Source organism: Phalaenopsis equestris, unplaced genomic scaffold, assembly GCF_001263595.1.
Source record: "Phalaenopsis equestris unplaced genomic scaffold, ASM126359v1 Scaffold000840, whole genome shotgun sequence".
In the NCBI taxonomy this organism is placed as follows: domain Eukaryota; kingdom Viridiplantae; phylum Streptophyta; class Magnoliopsida; order Asparagales; family Orchidaceae; genus Phalaenopsis; species Phalaenopsis equestris.
In genome coordinates this window covers 4,780,688-4,788,738 of record NW_018165280.1, presented here as the reverse complement: position 1 = coordinate 4,788,738, position 8,051 = coordinate 4,780,688, and positions in this window count along the sequence as shown.

Below are 8,051 nucleotides of genomic sequence, written 5' to 3'. Positions count from 1 at the left end.
TGAAAGAACGTAGCCCATAAATATATATATATATAATAACAACTCGTGGCTCCCTACGCGTTAAATTAAGAAAAAGATACAAATTGGGAGAGAAAAAAGAACCCCAACTAAAACCCAAAAGAAAATACAAGAAGATCCTAGGGGCTCCAATTCCACAGTACAACTCCATCCAATAAAAGTAAAAGACACGTGAGGTATCGTACACCCCAAAAATTATAAGTAACCCCATAAAATTATATTAAACCAAAAAGTATACCGCCAAATCAACCTGAAGACCAAGAAGCCAAATAAGCGGATGTCAACCCTTCTGATTTTGGCACGAAAGGACCAGATGAAATTAGCAGTGAGCAGGTCGAAATTAGTAAACTTAGCAGAAGCCAAAGTGTCCACCCTGTAAATCCAAGCTATAGGCTCCAAAACCAATAAGTCCAGATAAAAAAGATTAAAACATAAGTAAATATCCCAAGAAAATAAAAGGATAAATGCAGTTGTAACAGATAGAAATGTCCCAAATTTCGAGAAACTGACTAAGTCCACACCATCCCAAGTTATCCAAAACAGAGAAAGGTAGAAGCATAAAATTCTCTGAAATCCAACCCCGGGTAGCGAAGTGAAGTTGAAACCTCCCCCCAATAAATCTATGGATAAAATAACACGACACTCTATATAAAGAGCAAACTGAGATGCTTGAAATAAAATTCCAATGGCTCCTCCTAAAAATCGACAGAACCCCTATTGAACAACTAAAAAGGAGTGACTGAGTTAACATTAAACTGCGAAGGAGAAATTTGCGGCCTAGTTCGGCCCCAGGTAACAGTAATGCAAAGCCTCCAAACCCAACCAGCCATGTAAGGGAAGCCAAAATGAGAACAAGCCATCCAAAATTCACATAAAAGAAGCACCAATTGGAGCCATCAAAGAGGCAAATAACCTCACACGTAGTACAGTAAAACATAGCTTGCACCCTTATATAATCAAAGGAGGAGGCATAGAAAAGCATCTCATACCTCATCCACCTAAACTTAGTATGAAACATATTAAAGCAGTGGGCAAAAAAACCAAAGACAAAACCGAAAAACAGCCAACCATCCGAATCTCCAACCTTCAATAAGAAAATAACGTTATTCAAAAAATTCAACATCAAACACTTTCAGCCAATAAACCTCATGAGGAAAGGCAAATCCATAGAATCTCCCCTTAAAAGCCTCTTTAACTGATATTGGGGTGAAGCATTAACTATAATGTTACCCTAAAGTTTAGCAGTCCTCGCCAACAAATTCGCGGGGGTTCCCGAAAAGTATGAAACAAGAGAATGTTTAAATTATGATGATCCATAATCGCACGAATTCGATTCTAAATACCCAAAATATTCCACTTAGGTATGATAGTAGAGTCAAAATATTTTAATATCATAAGTGAATCCGTCTCCACCAACAGTTGAGAGAAGTTACAAGAGACAACCACCTGAAGAGATAAAAATAAACCCCAGAATTCGGATTCCAAAGCAGTGGAAGCCACAATTAGAGAAGCAAAGTAAACAAGGCACCTCCCGAGGTGGTCCTGAAAAACCCCACCTGCAGTCGCCGTCGTGGGATCCCAACTACCATCACAATTAAGCTTAACCCAACCCGGAGGAGGTGGTTGCCACCTAAACACAGTGTCCAGCCTACCCATCCTGGATTGGGGCAAAACATCATGTAAACCCAAAAGATGGAAAGCACGAGAAAAGTAGGCGAGAATGTGAGAGACCGAAGTAGAGGGAACCAAATCCAAACCATTATATTTTTTTTTATCATTTTTGGCTACCCAGATAAACCACAACACCAACAAAGGGAAAGTAACCAATTTTGAATTCATAATTTCAGCCACCTTCCAACTACGGAGAAAATAATTAATATCATTGCCTTCACCCAATTTAACCCAAAAATGTTGTCCCAGAGCAAACCAAACTTGTTTAGCATAGGAACATTGAAAAAATAAATGAGCAGTAGACTCCTCCTCCAGTTTACATAATTGGCTTTGAGAAGCCAATCTAAGCTCTTTAAGCTTTAGAATATTGTCAATAGGAAGAAGGTTGGAAAAAAATGTCCAAAGGAAAAAAGAGATTGAAGGAGTAAGGAAATTATTCCAAATAACTCTCCCCCAACGCCATTTATCAAAGCTGTAAAGATTCAAATAGAGCATTTTAGAAGGATACATATTAGTGGAGTTTTTCTATAGTGGGGTGTCTTTAGTCGTCTTCTTTATAGGGATCCTGATAACATGAGCAGTTCTATCACCAACCAGAGACATCAACTTATTGACATCCCAATTCTCCTCAATCCAAACATCAGAAATACATAAATTATCATGTTGAGCAGTGTGAGCATAATCAAATTGATCCCCCAAGCTCCACTGATCATGCCGGAAGGAAATCTTACCTTCACCAATGTCCTAGAAAATGAATCTAATAGCAACCGATCTAGCTTAAAGAATGGCTTTCCAAATCCTGGAGTTCCCCACCTTCCACTGAACAGTGGAAGGATTAGAAGTTTTGCAATATTTATCGTGAAAGAACGTAGCCCATAAAAAAGTATTGGCACGAAATATGCTTCAAACTCTTAGCACCAAGACCCCCGGCAAAGAGTGGCTTAAAAACCTTTGAAAATGCGGCCCAATGTTTAGTAGTGTGAGTCCTCGACCAAGGAAATCAGTTAAATAATCTTTCCAACACCAACTGAGTACTTTTCTTAATATTAAGAATTTGGAGAGCATATAATGGAATACTCAAAATAACATTTCTAAGAAGGGTGATGCGACCCCCATTAGATAAAAAAATGTTCCTCCAATCAGTAATTTTGTGCTTGCTTTTAACCACAACATCATCTAATTGAACTTGCTTGCGACAACCCCTAATCAAGTTGACCCCCAAGTACTTAAGGGGCAAAGAGGCCACACGAAAACCAATATAATCGGTACTCCACTTAATCAAGGGGTTTTTAGCATGCTTCCCAAAATACAAGTTGCACTTATATTTACTAAAGGAAAGACCAGAAGCATCTTGAAAAGTATCAAGGGCCCTGATAAGAGCTTTAATATCCAATTTGCTTGCATTATTAAAAATGATTGCATCGTTAGTGTAGGCCAAGTGGCTAACCAAAATGGAGGATTTATGAGAAAATTGAATGTGAGTATTCTCCATATGCAAATGATTAATTAACCGGGAGAAATAATCAAAAGCTAAAATAAAAATAGTAGGGGATAAAGGGTACCCCTGCTTAATTCCTTTATAAGTAGAGAAGAAACCATAGGAAACTCCATTCACCAGCATAGAGTAAAAATTGTTCTCCATCCATCTACGTATAAGCAAGCAAAAATTATCCTGAAAGCCGCGGACCTTGAGAACATTTAAGATGAAGTCCCAACTAACAGTATCATATGCCTTCTTGATATCCAGTTTAAGTACCATGTTGCCATCCCAACATTTTTTGTCAAGATCCTCAAGTAATTCTTGAGCAAGAAGAATGTTGTCAGTAATCTCCCTCCCTTTAACAAAGCCGATTGTTGAGGCAAGATAATAGTATTAAGCAAAGGTTGAAGTCTCGAAACAAGCAATTTACTTATGACCTTAGATATAACTGAAGTGAGGGCAATGGGCCTGAATTTATCCCAACTAGATTTATCGTTGCCCTTAGGGATGCGCACAATAAGCGAAGAGGAGAAATATTTCCCTGGATCGTTCCAGTGAAAAAAAACCTTGGATTACTTGAATAACCTCCTTTTTAACAATATCCCAACAAGACACATAGAAACTAGCAGTAAAACCGTCGGCGGGCCCCGGAGATTTGTTAATATTAATCTCCTTAAGAATCGCAAAAATCTCATTTTCCGTAGGAATTCCAGTAATATCAATATTAGAAATATACTACCGCTCTGCAGAGAAGAAATCAAAAACAATAGGGAGGACTTGCGGGGAGGCACGAAACAAATTGGTAAAATGATCGACAACATTCAAACTTATCTCATCCTTATCATAAATAATTCTCCCTTCAGGCATTTTGATCTTTAAAATAACATTTATATTTTTTCTATGTTTGATAGACGCGTGAAAGAATTTAGTGTTACGGTCCCCACTAGTAAAGTACATATCATGAGCTTTTTGCTGGAGAAAGTCCTCTTCTAAAGAGATCGCATCAAGCAGGTTAGCATGTGCTTGTGCCAAATCAGAAACATGCTTGGGAGAGCAAATGTCCTGCTCCTTCAAAGCATCAACTATCAACTGAGCTTCCTTGACCTTATTGTGGATATTACCAAATGTAGTAAAGTTCCATTTACACAAATAAGCAGCCACCTGTTTATGAAGTTTCCATAAAATAAACCAAGGGTCACCAACTTCATTAAAATGCCAAGCCTGCTTTACATTACGCAAGAAGGTATCGTGAGAAGTCCAAGTATTCAGGAATTTGAAGTGATAAATAACAGGTTTGATAGTAAAAGCAAGAGAGAGCAAAATGTGGTGATGATCTGAACCCACATGATTGAGGTGCTGCACTTTAGAGAGATGGAAATAATTGAGAAAATGTTGATTAGCAAAGAACCTGTCCAAATGATGAAACATCGAACCCCTCCGCCACGTGAAGGGTGGACCCGTGAATCCGAGGTAAAAAAGGTTTGCCTCAGCAATTTTGTCATTAAACTGATTAATAAGCGAGAGATCACTCCCTCTCCCACCTTGCCATTCCGAGGGGTTCATAATCATATTAAAATCCCCTCCAACCAACAAATTCTCATTTATATTGTCACCCATAACCATAAGCTTGTCTCAAAGATGGTATTTCTTTTGAAGCAAAGAACTTGCATAGACAAAAGTAACCCAAGAGAAGAAAGAATCCTCTTTAAAGTAGGCCAACACAAATTTGCTCCTCATCCTGAACAATATTTAAATCAATATTGTTCTTCCAAAAGATCCAAATTTTATTGTTGGTGTTACAAAAGTGTTTATATCTCAGAAATTTGCGGAAGATGTGATCTTTATTAAGAGAGACAAGAGGATCTAATAAAGCAAAGATGGTGATATTATGGACCCTACTAAGATGCTTGAGTCTATTAAGGGAGGATGGGTCCGCCAATCCCCTAATATTCCAAACCATGATGTTAATCATGAAATGTCAAGGCACCCCTTTTAGAAGATCTAGGAAGGGTGGTGACCTGTTTGCCATCAGAAACACACTTCTCATGAATGATAATATTGTCCCTGTTAAGATGTAATAGTTCATTCTTCCTTTTTCTTTTTCTTTAAGGTAGATTTCTGAACTAACCACTCTTCTTCCAAGGCATTAGAACTCGTCGAAATTGTACCCTCATCAACCACTGTCAACTGCGGAGAAGGTATCTCACGAATATTATCCTCTACCAAACTAAGGGAGAGGAAGTAGAAATCCAGGCTTCCTGCAAATTAGCTTGCTTAAGAGGAGGATCAGTTTCCTGAACAGTAATAGGAGAAACAGAATCAACCAAGTCAACATGATTAGGAATAACATAAGTGTCAACAAAATCATTAGGGAGATCATGATCTTGAACCACAGAAAGGTTTGGAGGCATGACATCAATGCTATTACACAGATGAGGCTCAGTAGGAAGTCCATTATCCCTGACATTTTCAGTAGGCATAACTGACCCAAATGGGCCATTAGCAACCCCAACCCCAATAGAAGAAGGAACAGAGCTCTGTTTTAACTGTGGGCACACACGTGCTTTTATTGATAATAGTAGGTTTAATTGAAATCATGATGTACTTGAAAAAATGAATCAATTTGGAGATCGAATAGTGAATCACTTTGGAGGAAATGGTATAAGTTAATTAAAATTAAAGCTTAGTTTATTTAATTTAGAATTAATGTTTATTAAAAATATTAAATTAAAATGACAATCAAGACCAAAAAACATTTGATCCTTAAAAATTTGGAGTTAGAGATCGTGAAAAGTTGCACCCTAGGGGAGCTATAATAACATTCATAGATCATGAAGGTTGGAGTTGGGACCTGCTTGACCTGTGAGCAATGTAGGTCATAGTAGGTGAGTTGTAATAACGTTCATAGGACATAGAGGCTGGAGTTGGGAGTTGCAAGATTTGTGAGCCACCCAAAGTATAATAGGTCACATAGGTCATAATAAGAAATTGTAATAACATCTATAAGTTGCAAAAGCCAGAGTTAGGAGCTGCATGAGCTATGAACCACATAAGCCGTAGCAGAGAGTTGTAATAATGTTCGTAAGCCATAGAGGTCAAAGTCAGGAGCTGCACGAGCTATGAACCATATAGGTAGTAGTTTGCCACATAGGTCATAGTTGAGAGCTATAGTAGCATCGGCTGGCCTCCAAGGTCGTAGTACAGAAGCAAAAATTTGGTATGTAATCCGCACCTCTGGATTACGTTGAAATGAGAGAGAGAAATTAACATTTTTTCCCTCTCCTCATTTTAACTTAATTCGCAGGTGCAGATTACACATCTAATATTTTTTCGTAATATCGGGTTGTAGTTGTAGTGAATCGTATAAGTTGTAGGCTATAGTGGGCATCTACGAGGAGAGAACTTTGGCTATTGTATTCTGAGTACGACAGTTGTAAGTAGTTATTATGAGGAGTTAGATAGTATATGTGGCGTGTTGCTGCACTGTATTTGAGCTACAAGTTGCATCGTCTTTGGGACATTGTACACCGTCTTCATAATCAGTTGGTACACCATCTTTAGGGCAAGTAGCTTTGTAGAATGTTTCGTTACTCTACAAAGCTTGTCATTATTTCTCATGGTGCTTCATTACTTCGCAGCGTGCATCGTGATTCCACATAAGGCTTTGTTGCAACAAACAAGGGGCGACCGACAAAGGTCGACGGTGGCCGACAGGCAGTGGATGACGGTGGTTGACATCTGCATTAGCGTGAAGCATTCATCAGGTCTTCAATGCATGATAACACAGAAATTCAACTCCTTCTAATCCAACTCTAGCTTCAGCTCTTTCTCAAGTTTAAGGCATATGTCCGTTTCCATGTGAGGAGTAGAGCCTTATTATAGAGTCTGCGTGAGGTCTACCTACAAATAAGTAAGGAATCCAGCCAGAGAGATTTTCTTGATTGGATGATATTTGGTGGACATTTAGACGTCTTAATAATTATCATAATAAAATGATCTTGAGCTCGTTCACTTTGAGACACTTGATTTGACTAGAAGCTTGTCAAATTTTGAATCTGTTTGGCCTTCCACAATTAACTACCAAAAGTTTTAAAAGTTGTTTAATGACTTGATCTGAGCTTGATGTGACTTAAATTAGATTAATTTTAGTGTATTTGAGCCCGTCTCATCGATTCGGTAAGCTTGATCGTAAGTTTGCTGAAATAAGAGTTTTGGATGATTTTAAATCTGACTTTGAACGTTTCTCGCCAAAATTTGTTCAAGGATTCATGCTAATTGCCTCGAGATCCATGCCAAATGATGAATTTTGTTGATGACGTGTCAATGTCTAAAGTCATTTGATACATGAGTATAGTAGATAATTGAAAGCACTAACCCACCCATTGAACCTAAATCAATGAAAGAAATGCTTGATTGCCACAACTAGTCATAAGTCACAACTAGTCATAAGTCACATCCCCCAACTCCACATTGGTCCACATTCAATATTATTTGTATCATAACAACAAAAGATAACTATTTGGTCGTTACATAGCTAGTCACCACTTATATCCAACTACCATATGATGGTTTGAATTCTAAAAAGTTTTTTTGTACATACAAAACCTTATAAAATTTTCTATACAATACTATTGAATAATAAAAAAAAGAATTTAATTTGTATTTTTTATATACCTTCTACTACGAATATTGATTTACTTTTTTTGGTCAAAAGTACATCATGGCAAGCATATTATGTTTTTTATTGCTGTATTTTAATGATATCATTATATCACTTAAAAATGAGTTTATATCCATGCTATACAAATTATTGAAAAAACAATATGAGATTAATTTTATTTTGAGATTTTAATATATATATATATATATATATATATATATA